At 43.2% G+C, this 14314-nt stretch overlaps 1 protein-coding gene across 1 annotated transcript in view; it reads left to right on the top strand.

The window, feature by feature from the left end:
* The window catches only part of LOC105991899 (leucine-rich repeats and immunoglobulin-like domains protein 2), a 68181-nt gene that overhangs the window by 811 nt on the left and 53056 nt on the right, over nt 1–14314 (top strand). The window lies entirely within an intron of this gene.

The following is a 14314-nucleotide window of genomic DNA, read 5'->3' as shown; positions in this document are numbered from 1 at the left end:
GACTGGGGGGGACGGGAGGGGGGCGGTAATGTGTCCTCTATGGTCAGGACGGAGCTGGCCTGAGGGCATGGTTCTCCGCAGGAGGTCGCTGTCCACACGCTGCTGGTTCAGTGTTGGGTACTGGGCGAGAGCCCATGTCAGAGCTCCTGGGAACTTTGGTGAAGACCGAGCCTGGTTTCCTGGACCCAGGAGCTTCAGAGCGGGCAGTGGCTTGGGTTGTCTCCACATGTCTTTTTGAGGTACCAGCACCCTTCTTTCTTTGGGGTGCCCGTCCTGTCAACGCAATGACAGCCTCTCTAGTCTGTTGTTGGTGGGTGTGTGTTCTGCTGCTGTCTGGGGTACCCAGCGTCGTGAACGTGGACCCTGAGACTCCTCACCAGATTGGGACATCTCTGTGAGTAGCATTCATAAGCTGATTCAGAAACCACAATAAGAAAGGAATTATTTCCAGAATCACTGAGGCTTTGATAATTCCTAGTGCCTTTCCACGTAGCGAGGACAGAAAATCCCTCTCTTGTGTTTACAGTGTGAGCACCAGCATGGTGGCTGGGTGAACCTGTGCCCAGTCTTCCTGGACCAGGTCAGGTCAGGCAGTGCTGTGGAGTGCTCCTTGCTCTGAGTCAGCCCAGTCCACCTGGACCAGGTCAGGTCAGGTTAGGCAGTGCTGTGGAGTGCTCCTTGCTCTGAGTCAGCCCAGTCCACCTGGACCAGGTCAAGCAGTGCTGTGGAGTGCACCTTGCTCTGAGCCCAGTCTGTCTGGACCAGGTCAGGTCAGGCAGTGCTGTAGAGTGCTCCTTGCTCTGAGTCAGCTCAGTGCCTGGACCAGGTCAGGTCAGGCAGTGCTGTGGAGTGCTCCTTGTTCTGAGTCAGCTCAGTGTGCCTGGACCAGATCAGGTCAGGCAGTGCTGTGGAGTGCTCCTTACTCTGAGTCAGCCCAGTCCACCTGGACCAGGTCAAGCAGTGCTGTGGAGTGCTCCTTACTCTGAGTCAGCCCAGTCTGTCTGGACCAGGTCAGGTCAGGCAGTGCTGTGGAGTGCACCTTGCTCTGAGTCAGCCCAGTCTGCCTGGACCAGGTCAGACAGTTCTGTGGAGTGCTCCTTGCTCTGAGTCAGCTCAGTGTACCTGGACCAGGTCAAGTCAGGCAGTGCTGTGGAGGGCACCTTGCTTTGTGTCAGCCCATTCCACCTGGACCAGGTCAGGCAGTGCTGTGGAGTGCTCCTTGCTCTGAGTCAGCCCCAGTCTGTCTGGACTAGGTCAGGTCAGGCCATGCTATGTAGTGCTCCTTGCTGAGTCAGCCCATAGGGTTGTTAAATACTTGGAACTATGGGAACTCCCAGCAACCAACACACAGTTAGTTACTTTTCTGCCACTAACTGAGCAACGTGCTTATTAATTGACTTGTAATAGAGTCATCTCTGAAAAAAAGTCACCACTGAAAAGAATATCTTAGGGTGTAATTAAAATTTGTTTCATTGGAAATAGAATATAAATAGAAGATCTGTATTGTAGAAGTTAGGAAATATTGACATATTTACAAAGAGATTAGCATCGCTAGGAAAGGAAGCTACCTCACATTCATTGAAAAGCTAAGTATTGTAGAAAATATAGAATTCAGTGTCATAGTTTCTGCTGTTTTATAACATATGTGTGTGGTTCTCAGATTACAAAATGCGTATCCTTGTGCACTGAGTATAGTCTGACATACATGTAGCATAGTATCTCAGTTTTACATTCTTGAAACAGCTACCTAGTGATAACCGAATAAGTCTGGCTCAGGTCTGAATACAAATTGGCTTCTTGTAAATGTGATTGAAAGACATTTGGCTTACTTTTTAAGCTAGCTTCACCGGGGATGGGATGTAGCTCAGTGTTAATCTACTGAGGATGTCCAGGCCCTGGATTTGATTCCCAGCACTGAAAAGGAAAAAGAAGAAAAGACCCTCCACTGGTCATAAGACAGTGATTTGAAATGATTTTATATGAGATGCATTTATTTTGTGTTTCATTTTTGTTTAACCAAACAAATTATCCAGAGCAAGTGATACTCAGAAATTTTGCTTCCTTCTTGAAACAAGGTCTTGTAGCGGGGCTGGCCTCTGACTCACTGTCTTTCTGCTTCAGCCTCTTGAGACCTGGAATTAGAGAATGGCCTAGCTCAACATGGAGACATTTTAACCATCCGATGGTGAAATTAACATTTTCAGCTGAAATGAAATGCTTTGGAGGATGTTCTGGTGTGGACATGTAACAAACAGAAGTGCTGGGAGCAAAGGCTGAAATGGTGACAAGACTCCCTCACCTAGCACTCACACAGATGGAAGTTTATTATGAGCTGGACAACTTACAAATACTGAAAGATAGGATTATGTTGTCTTAAATTGAGACATGAGATATTATTTAGCAATTACTTTCCTCTCTAAAACCACCAAGTATGTTTAGGTTCTTTTTTGTAATTTTGGATTTTAAACACGTGATACACTGTATAATCAAACTCATTTGTTCAAACTTAAGCTCATTGAAATTATTGTCAACAAAATTTGTTAATCCTTCTTTTCAGTGCTACAGTTGAAACATGGGGCTTTTTTGCTTGTGAAACAACCATCAGATTACAGAACCCAGCTCTGTTTATTTCAAACCTATTTAGATACTTATTGTCATTTTGCTCCTCTCCATGAGAAACTCCAAAATACTATTTGGTCATTCAGAACCTAAATGGCCCCCTTTGAATGAGAGCTCTGCATTATGTTGTTCTAATTCTGCATGGCATTGGAGACCCAAGAGTATTAGTCAGTATTTTGCTTTTTAATTTTGTGGTTCCAAGGATTGAACTCGGACCTTGTGCTTGCCAGGCTACTGGCTAGTCGTGTAGCCTTTTTCTGTTTTCCAGATAGGGTCTTGCTGTATGCCTGGCCTGGCCTGGCCTGGCCTGCAGCCCTCCTAGTGTTTACTCTTTCTGTTGTCTGTTTTATGGGGTTTGGCCAATGGATACTGACACATACCCATGTGTATAGTTTACAGGTTTATTCCACTGTCCTAAAAAAATCCATGATTTCTCCAGAGCAGTGGCTTATGCCTATAATACTAGGTACTTGGGAAGTGGAGATTGGGAGGATCACTGTTCAAAACCAGCCTGGCAAACGTTAGACACCATCTCATCTGGATGTACTTGCTGGTTTGTGCCTGCTATCTCAGCCCCTTGGCCAGCATAAATGCAATTTATTGTTCAAGCTATTTGGGGCAAAATATTTTAAAAAATAGTTAAAACATGGCCCAAGTGGTAGAACACCAATCTAGCCAGCATGAAGCCCTGAGTTCAAATCCCTGTATTACAAGAAAAGGCCTCTGTGTCTAACCTACTCCCCCTCCCCAATCCCTGGCAATCACTGATCTTCTCTACTGCCCACATTTAGCTCTGCCTTTCTCAGAATGCTGTGGGTGTGACTGTGATGTGTCCCCAGCTCAGAGCACTGCGTGGTGGAACTGTGACATGTCCGCAGCTCAGAACGCTGTGTGGTGTGACTGTGACATGTCCCCGGCTCAGAGCTCTGCATGGTGTGATTGTGACGTGTCCCTGGCTTAGAACGCTGTGTGGTGTGACTGTGATGTGTCCCCAGCTCAGAACACTATGTGGTACAACTGTGACGTGTCCCTGGCTCAGAATGTCATGCGGTGTGACTGTGACATGTTCCCAGCTCAGAATGCCATGTGGTATGACTGTGATGTGTCCCCAGCTCAGAATGCTGTGAGGTGTGACTGTGACATGTCCCCGGCTCAGAGCTCTGCATGGTATGACTGTGACATGTCCCCGGCTCAGAGCGCTGTGTGGTGTGACTGTGATATGTCCCCAGCTCAGAGCGCTGCGTGGTGTGACTGTGACGTGTCTCCAGCTCAGAACTCTGTGTGATGTGACTGTGATGTGTCTCCGGCTCAGAATGCCATGTGGTATGACTGTGATGTGTCCCTGGCTCAGAGTGCTGCGTGGTGTGACTGTGACGTGTCTCCAGCGTTTCAGTTGATTCCCAGTTCAGTGGTAGGACTTAGGTGGATGGGCTCTAGGTCCTGACTGTATCTTGGGTTCTCTCCCCCATCTCTTTGTCCTTCCAGACCTTTATCTTGTAGTATGTTAGTTTCCCCAGAGGGGTTTCTTCAAGAGGTTTCCCCACTTTTATACAAGGAATCCCAGTCCACCGCCTCTTGTCTCTTTCCCCTCCCTCTTCCATCTTATTGTTCTGTTTTCATTGACTGAATTCATCCTCACTGTTAGCTCTCCCCCTTACTGGGGTCAGCCCTTCCTCCCACAACACATCTGAGCCTGTTTTGTGTGTGTGTGTGTGTGTGTGAGACTGGGGTCAGCCCTTCCTCCCACAACACATCTGAGCCTGTTTTGTGTGTGTGTGTGTGTGTGTGTGTGTGTGTGTGTGTGTGTGTGTGTGTGTGTGTTCCCTTGGTACTGGGTTTTCTTGGTCTTGAGTTCACCGTGTAGCCCAGGAGCCTGTTTTATTTTCTGTGTGTGTGTGTGTTCCCTTGGTACTGGGTTTTCTTGGTATTGAGTTCACCGTGTAGCCCAGGAGCCTGTTTTTATTTTCTGTGTGTGTGTGTGTTCCCTTGGTACTGGGTTTTCTTGGTCTTGAGTTCACTGTGTAGCCCAGGCTGCCTGTCTTCCTGCCTCCATATCCTAAGTGCTAGTACTACAAGCCTGTACCACTGTGCCCGTTAACTTGTTTCACCAAATAAAAATGTTAGAAGTCCTCTTCCCAAACATTTCTTGTCATATTCATTTCATGATAGTGTCAAAAAATTAAGAATCATGACTAATTAGAATTAAGGACAATCCTATGTGTTTAAAAATGTCACTAGTCTTGTCTCTTTTTGTTTTCCAGATAGGGTCTTGCTCTATGCCTGAGCTGGCCTCGACTGCAGCCCTCCGGGCATTTACTTGTGATCTTGTCCTTATTTTCATTTCACTATAGACTGCTGATAACTTAGGGATTTGGAACCATGAGTCCTAGATTAGTTGCAGTGTATTACATGTGTAGTTTCTGTGTTGTAGTCTTTACACTCTTAGGACATTAACATTCACTGAGTAACTCTGGGGAAGTCCTTCCAGTCATGAATGACTTTTGACACCTCTGGCTGTCTCAGGCTGTCAGTGACATTGACAGGACACCTTCGTTGTTCACATGGGGAAAGATGCTGTGATAAAGCAAAAACTGTACAACTTTGCCTATATTTTCTATTTCCTTCTCTATTAAACTTTCTGTTGCTGTGACAGGAGTAACTTGTGGTTGGAAGGATTTACTTTCTATTTTCTGGCAGTATTGGGGTTTAGACTAAGAGCCTCAAGCTTGCTTGCCTTTTCAACTTGCTTATAGCTGGTGCTCTGCTAACTGAGCCATGCCTCCAGCCCTGCTACGTCTGGTTAATTGAAGATGAGAGTTTCACAGACCTTTCTCTCTGTGCTGGTTTAGAATCATAAGCCTTTGAATCTCAGCCTCTTGAGCATTGTAGTTGTGAGCCACCAGCACCTAGTGAAGGCATTTTGCTCATGGTTTCAGAGGTTTCAATCCATTGTAGTAAGGTGAGTGTGGAACAGGGTGGCTCACTTCTTGATGGCTAGGAAGCAGAGAGGAGAAGGAGGAGGTGAAGGAGGAATAAGGAAAGGGAGGGAGGGAAGGAGGAAGAAAGTAGGGATAGAGAAAGAATGGTTGGGCCCCTAGCCTAAGGGCTAGTACTTCCCACATTCAGGAAAGGGCTTCGTGCCCTGGTTATTCTCTGGGAACACTGACACACCCACCAATGTCCTCAGTCCAGTCAGATTGACAAGACTAACCATCATACCCTTCCCAAAGGGACAGGAAACTTGCAGTATCCTTCCTTATACATGTAATGCTAGTGAACACTGAAATATTCTTTGGAAAGCATTCTTAGTTTTAGAATGGTAATATAGAGTGGGGCTTGATTTGAAGACCTTTTACAAAACAGTGAATTTCTGGGCATGGTGTCAGGAGCCTGTAATCCCAGCTACTTGGGAGGTGAAGATAAAGGAAGATAAAAGCAGAACTGGGGAATGGCTCAGGCAGTAGGACACTTGCCTAGCAAGGGCACAGAGCCCTAAGTTCAGTCCCTAATACTTCACGGCAAAGACATGTTCCTTTAAAACTACTAGGATTTTAGTGCTGAGTATCTAACCTAGGTCCTTATATATTACCATTGAACTACAATCACAGTCCTTGCCCAGTGAAATGCATGCCAGCAGTCTTAACAGTCTACCAGTATGGCTTGCTACATTTACCTTGGATTTCATTGTTTAAATCTTGTTTTAGAAAACAAAAACCTTACCCGGTGTATACCCGCATACCTGGCTAAAATAGGTCTGTGTTTTAACTGCAGCTTACCAGGTGAGATCAGGTACGGGATTTTCTTCTTGTGGCATGTGTTCATGTTCAAAGGTTGGGGAATTTGGAGCATTTTGTTTTTTGAGGTAAGAGATGTTGGACCTCTATTTAAAAATCTTCCCTGGTGATATGCATGTGCAGCAGTAGTAAGCAACCACAGTAATTGTAAATAGCTGGTGTGATTCACCATGCACTTATTGTGTGAGTCTTGTGTGAATCTTGGGCTCAGCCCCTGAGCCTCTCTCCAACCCCAGTGTTGTTTCTTGAACGTTATTTTAGAAGATTGGTGTGCTTTGCTCAATTCTTTAAGGTTCTTTTATACTTTGGAGAACCGATACACATGCATGTGGGCACACACAGCTCAGTGTCCTAATTATGCTTTGTTGTATAAATATTTCCATTTTTCAGTATACAACATATCTAATCAACATAAGTCATTAAATATACTAAGATAGTCTTGTGGATTCCTAGTGCTTGAAAATGCATTTTTTTCACCCTAGGTCCAAGCCATTTTATATGCTTTATTCTTTTAATTTCTAGCCTAATGAAAAACTGGAGAAAAGATCACACCATCTTAGCCAAAAGATAGAGAAGTAGTTGTCTTAATCATATTATGTTAAGAGCTTAGCAGCAGGTTTGTTGTTGTTGTTGTTGTTGTTTTTTGTGGGTCATGGGGCTTGAACTCTGGGCCTGGGCGCTGTCCCTGCTCTTCAGCTCAAAGTGAGTGCTCTACCTCTTGAGCCACAGCACCACTTCTGGTTTTATATTGGTTTATTGGAGATCAGAGTCTCACAGACTTTTCTGCCAGGGCTGGCTTTGAACCTTGATACTCAGATGTTAACCTCCCGAGTAGCTAGGATTACAGGCGTAAGCCACAGGCGCCTGGCAGCAGTAGTATTTTTAAGGAGTGCTTTGAGGCCCTAGTGGATGGTGTTTTCAGTAGCAGTGCTCATGTAGCTTGCTTAAGCCCTGCATTCAATCCCCAGCACTGTGAAGAAAACAGACTTGGAGTTAATACTTTCACCATATTTTCTTTTATGATTCATTTATTCTATATTCCAATTGTGAAAAATGTTAGTGTGTAAATGATGCAAGTAAGGAAATTTAAGTAGTTTTACCTCATCAATATTATTTTGAACTCAGCATTTGTACTTGTAGGTGAGTGCTGTACTACTTAAGCTACACTTCTAGCTCTGGTGTGTGTTCTTTACTTTTGCTTGTATTGCCCTTTTCCAGTCTAGAAGTAAGACTATATTATTTTTCACAACTGCCAGAACAGCTAGTGGTAATAAACAGTATATATATAATAATATATTATAATAATATTATATATATATATAAACAGTGGTAATAAACAGCTATACCATAAACAGTACAACACTGGTGAAGTGTGATGTAAATACATATATAGCAAAACACTCCTTGTTTCTTTTACATATTTTGTATTTTTTTACATGTGTATGTATAGTAATGTATATATTTCCAAATCACTTTGATAACTAACTTGCTTCTGTAATCAAAACCCTGATAGGTTGTAACAGGAGAAGCATAGCTAACTGTGAGCCTAAGTGTGCTGGTACGAGGAGATACTAAACTTGGTGCCAGATTAAACTATGGAAAATCTTGGATTGCTTTTTTTTTTTTTCCTGTTGGTTGTGGGACTTGAACTCTGGGCCCAGGTGCTATCCCTCAGCTCTTCAGCTCAAGGCTAGCGCTCTGCCACTTGAGCTACAGTGCCACTTCTGGTTTTCTGGTGGTTTATTGGGGATAAGAGTCTCACGGCCTTTCCTGCCCGGGCTGGCTTTGAACCGTGATCCTCAGATCTCAGCTGAGTAGCTAGGATTACAGGCGGAAGCCACCAGGCTACATCGCTTTTAAAAAAATTTTTAACTTTAAATTTTATTGTCAAGGGTGATGTACATAGGAGTTACAGTTACATAGTAGGTAGTGAGTACATTTCTTGTCAAACATTGATACCCCCTCTCTTGTTCCCCCGCGCCCCCCCACCCGCCAAGTTGTACAGATCATTTTCAACATATTGTCTTGTGAGCATACTGTTGTATTGGTTCCCCCTTTGTCCTTTGTCTCACAATTTTTGGTTCCCCTTCCTTTCTCTAATTCAGGTAAACATGTACAGTATCTTGGATCACCTTAATAATGAAAAATTCAGCATATGCTTGGCTTTGTAAATAGACCTCTGCCAACATTGAAAATAATAAGATACATTGTTTTAATGTCCATCTGCTTCTAAAAACCTTTTTTTTGGGGGGGGGTCTGGTCGTGGGGCCTGAACTCTGGGCCTGGGCGCTGTCCCTCAGCTCTTCAGCTCAAGGCTAGCGCTCTACCACTTGAGCCACAGCACCACTTCCGGCTTTTTTCTTTTTGCTTATATGGTGCTGAGGAATCGAACCCAGGGCCTCAGGCATGCAAGGCAAGCGCTCTACCACTGAGCCACCTTCCCAGCCCTAAAAATCTTTATAATAACAGTTCTAGATAGTTTGTGTAGTAACCCTAAGTAGTTGATACAAAGAAAAGTATTCACTAAGATGGAAAATGTCATATTCTGTATGTTTCCACATATAAGCTATGGCATTTGTTCTATTATTTCCAAACCTTTTTTTTTTTTTTTACACAAGGACTCACTGTGTAGTCCAGCAACCCTAGAACTCATTGTGCTGTAGTGTTGTGCTATAATGTAGCAAGCCTAGAATTTATGTTGTAGTCCAGCAAGCCTAGAACTCGTATGCTGTAGTCCAGCAAGCCTAGATCATTGTGCTGTAGTCCAGCAAGCCTAGAACTCACTGTAGTCCAGCAAACCTAGAACTCACTGTGCTGTAGTGCAGCAAGCCTAGAACTCGTTGTACTATAGTGCAGCAAGCCTAGAACTCATTGTGCTGTAGTGCAGCAAGCCTAAAACTCATTGTGCTGTAGTCCAGCAAGCCTAGAACTCATGTGTTGCACAGATTGGCTTCAAACTAATGATCCTCCTGCCTCAGCCTCCCAAGTGCTAAGGTTAGTATTTTGTCCTATCCTTCTATTTTAAAAAGGAAGGAGAGGCAGATACTAAAAACGTGGATGGGAGATAAGGGACTGTTCAAGTGGTTGAGTGCCTGCCTCAACTGATTTCAAGCTTAAAAACTACCAAAAAAAAAAAACAATGGCAGAAGAAGTCAGGCAGCGGTGGCTCACACCTGAAATCCTAGTTACTCAGAAAGCTGAGACCTGGAGGATCAAGATTTGAGCCATCCTGAACTCCAACTACTCAGCAAGAAGCTGGACTTGGAGGCCTGGCTCAGGTGGTAGAGTGTAAGCAAACCAACCAGCGCAAGTACAAGGCCCTGAGGGCGGGCCTTGGAACTGGCAAATTTTTAAAAAGGAAAGATGAAAGGGTTATTTTCTATGGTTTGGTACTGCTGGTCACTAAAAGTTTAGCTCTGATGATTTGAGATTGGAGCGGTGAGATGCAGGCCTGTAATTGTAGAACTCAGGAAGACTGTGGATCATGAGTTTGAGGTCAGCCTGGACTACACAGTGAAACCCTGCATCAAAAACCAATACAACACTGAAACAAAAGTATTACAAAAAAGAAAGGGGCATTTATTTCTGCCTAAATCTAGTGTATTTGCATTTTCTACCTAATAAAATATAAATTACTGAGAGGAAGAGCAATGACCATGTAGGCTGTGGCCACTGTGATAGCCCCAATTGGTCATTTTATGGTATTATTCTGGAACATTGTATGAGAAGAATCCTTCTTCCTTCCCTTTTTTTGTTTTGTTTTGTCTTCTATTAAAGCAGTGCTAGATTGAACTCAGGGCTCTAGCCCTGTGGGAGGAATATTAATCTGAGAAAAATAAATGAGAATCTTATTTCCCAGTACGTGGTGGTAGATTTTTTTTTAATGGTATGTTTAGCTCTAAATAACCTATCGTACTAAACTATTGTAGTGGTGGTACAGAGTTACTAAAGGTAGTCAGGTCACAAGTTCCAGGGTTTTTTTCGTGTGTTTGTGTTTTTTTTTGCCAGCCGTGTTGTTTGAATTTGGCTCTGGTGCTGACTGTTCCTACTATTTGAGCCACAGCGCCACTTGCAGCTTTTTTTCTGAGTCGTTTATTGGAGATAAGAGTCTCACAGACTTTTCTGCCCAGGTTGGCTTGGAACCAAGATCCTCAGATCTCAGCCTCCTGAGCAGCTAGGATGACAGGCATGAATCACTGGAGCCCAGTTCTTTTAACTCTTAGAGCAGTCCATTAAGGCTAGTATTGATATTCTCATTTCACAGTGAAAGAGACTGAAATACACAATAAATTAAGTAACTTGCCAAAGATTCCTAACCTGAGCATGGAAAGCTCAGATTCTTTAATGTAGTTATAGAATTCTTCACATTTTGTTGCTACATCACAGAATGAAATATTATTGTATTTTCAATCATTAAAAAACTAAGGAAACAAAATGGGGGAAAAAGCATGCCGCTAATTCTTTTATATATTTATTTTTAGTGCTGGTCCTGGGGCTTGAACTTGGGTTGGGCTCTTTCCTTGAGGTTTTTTGTTTGTTTTGTTTTGTTTTTGTTTTTTGTTTTTGCTCAGGGCTAGCTCTCTATCATTTGAGCCAGTTCCACTTAGGGCTTTTTGCTGGTTAATTGGAGGTCAGAGTTTCAGACTTTGCTGCTCTCATGGCTTTGAACTGCAATCCTTAGATCTCAGCCTTCTGATTAGCTACAAATACAGGCCAACTGGCTCCTGACATGTCTCTAATTCTTGAAATGAGTGCTTCCATCTATCTTCCAGCCACCTCCAGTGTTTTGGATTCATAGAAAGGGTACTGTGTAATGTGAACAAGTACAAATAAAGGAGAGAAAGTTTAATTTGAAATAGCATAATGCTTCATGCTACCATAGAATCTTTTTTATCCTGCATATTTACCCAATACGTCCAGTTATCTTTAGCTTAACCATAAAGCAAAAAGGAACCATTTATTTGTAGAGGAGACTCAATCTCATTTACTCCTTATTCAGACAGTGCTAATAGGCACTGGGTTTCTGAGCCTGACACAATTTCAGGGTGTGTGTGTGTGGTGGGGCGGGGGGCAGGAGGAGGTAAGTAGGCCATTACAGGCAGGAAGGCTAACAGTTCTAAAATGTGGGAGAGCTTTTAGTGCAAAGCTGTTAGTGGCAAAAGAAGAGCCAATCTATCAAACAAACAGTATTTTAAGAGTTGTTTTCAAAGTTTTGTGCTTAGTTCATTATACCTCAGGAATACTCAGATCATGCATGTTAAATCACAGCATGGTAATGGATTAGAGTAGTAACCCTGAAGATTATTTTCAAAACTAAATTGTCCTAGGTATATTCTGATAAGACAGGAGTTAGTCACAAAAGATAGAATTATGCTAGATAAGGAAGTGAAGGATGTCATACCCCAAATATTAGATTTTGGGGTGTGTTACTGGAGATTGAACCTAAGGTCTCATGCATGCCAGGCAAGTACTGTATCATTGAGCTACACCTCTAGCCTTGTAAATTTTTTTATACAGGTTGTCTTGAACTTTTGATCCTCCTTCAGTCTTTTGCAGAGGTGGGATTACTAAGCGGTAACCAGTAATTATCTTGGCTACTTGTGTTTTCTTATCTTTAACTTTTGTAAAGATTCCTTTTATCAAAGGCTTTATTATTGAAGTTGTTTGTCATTTAAATACTTCAGTGGGCAGAATAAAAGCCTGCCTGTGGCCTGGACTTCTTTGCAGTTAGGTGCAGAACTTGGGTTCCTCCCCATAGTGTATACTCTATAAATAATTTACACTCCATGGTACTACATAAGTACATTAATGGCACCTCTGGCTCCACATGATATTCAGAACTTCAATAATTCATCATTTGTTACAGCTGCATCCTCAGCCTAAGTGGAGGTAGACTTTACAGCATGGTGATATAAGGCCTTCTCTGAGACCTTTACCATCCAGTCGTGTCCATTAACACTTAGAGATTCATAGCGTTAGAAAATAAAGAAAAGGTACCACTATAAAGTAAGTAAGTACCTCTCAACAGCGGAGGAAGACTAATTTTGTCATCTGCTTAGGTAAACTAAATGGAATTAATGCTTGGACATAATAAAAACAAGAGAGGCTTCTGAATGTTTTGTTGGGTTTAGATTTTTGGTTGTTCCTAGGTGCTGTCTCTGAGCTGCTTTTTGCACAAAGCTAGGGCTTTACCATTTGAGCTCCATTTCAGGCTTTTTGGGTAGTTTAGTGGAGATAAATGTCCATAGGCTTTCCTGTCTGAGCTGGCTTTGAACTGTGGTCCTCACATCTCAGCCTCCTCGGTCAATAAGATTATAGGCCTGAGTTACCTACCAGTGCCTGCTTGTTTTGTTTTGTTGGTTTTTTTTTGGTGACAGCGTCTTACTGTATAGCCTAAGCCAGCCTCTTCACTCAAGTGGTGGAGTCACAAGTATGTAGGTGAAGAGTGGCTCCAAGTTTTAAAAACCGATCCAAACTTTTTTCCCCAGTGTGTGTAAAGGAGTGGTTCCCTTGGGGCCTTGTGCAGGTCCACAATGTTCTGCCTCTGCGTTGTACCCTCAGCATATCCAGTGGGTTTTCTGTTTGATATTGGAAATCTTCACATTTTCATTTTCTTCTGTTTTTGGAGTACTTTTAGGAAAAGAAATGTGGTGTCTGCATGTAGTCCCAGCTGTTCAGAAGGCTGAGGCAGAAAGTTTTTGTTTTTTGTTTTTTTTTTGTTTTATCGGTTGTGGGGCTTGAACTCTGGGCCTGAGCGCTGTGCCTCAGCTCTTCAACTCAAGGCTAGAGCTCTACCACTTGAGCTGCAACACCACTTCCGGTTTTCTGCTGGTTCATTGGAGATAAGAATTTCATAGACTTTACTGTCTGAGCTGGCTTTGAACCGAGATCCTCAGATCTCAACCTCCTGAATAGTTAGGATTACAGGTGTGAGCCACCAGCTCCGGGAAGTGGCGCTGTAGCTCAAGTGGTAGAGCACTAGCCTTGAGCTGAAGAGCTGAGGGATAGTGCTCAGGCCCAGAGTTCAAGCCCCACGACCGACAAAAAAAATAAAAACACCGGCTGAAAGAGTTGAGTACTCAAGTTCAAGACCAGTCTGGGTAACATGATGAGACACAATAAAGTCATAAAGCGCACATGTCATGCGATTCACTTCCAAAATGAAACAAAAATATAGAAGTTTGCCAGGTGCCAGGTGGCTCACACCTGTAATCATAGCTACTAAAATCTGAGATCTGAGGATCACAGTTCAAAGCCAGACTGGGCAGGAAAGTCCTTGAGACTCTTACCTTCAGTTAACCACCAAAAAGTCTAGATGGAACTGTGACTCATAGAGCACTAATCTTGAGCAAAAAAGCTAAGAGACAGCACCTGTGCCTGAGTTCAAGCGCCAGATTCAGTGCACACACATTAATTTATACATTTCTAGTGAACGGAAAAAAACAAGTTGCTGTTGAGTTTCTTGAATTTTGGAGTAATTATAGGTAGATGTTGTTTTTAGGGAAAAAGAAAAAGATTACTGATAGATGATGTTTGAAGTCCTACCACTCAGCATAGTGAATTGGCACATCGTCTGTCATATTTCTAGTAAATTGGTCTGGTGATCATGTAATCTGGTTAGACACCTACTTTTTCAGGCATCTCTACTGCTGTATGCAGGAAGCTTTCTGTGGTAGTACAGTGTTGGTATTATATTCAGTTCACTAGTGATGTCTCTTCATCTCATCCTGGTAGGCTGGTTCAGAAGGTTCTGTGGGGTTGTGAGCTTGAGCCATTTGCCACAGCCTGTGTGTCTTTATTTATTTATTTAGGGTCCAGTGGTGGGGCCTGAACTCTGGGCCTGGGCGCTGTCCCTCAGCTCTTCAGCTCAAGGCTAGCGCTCTACCACTTGAGCCACAGCA

This window comes from Dipodomys ordii, unplaced genomic scaffold (assembly GCF_000151885.1).
Source record: "Dipodomys ordii isolate 6190 unplaced genomic scaffold, Dord_2.0 Scaffold78, whole genome shotgun sequence".
NCBI lineage: Eukaryota > Metazoa > Chordata > Mammalia > Rodentia > Heteromyidae > Dipodomys > Dipodomys ordii.
This window is presented reverse-complemented; position numbering and strand designations above follow the sequence as displayed.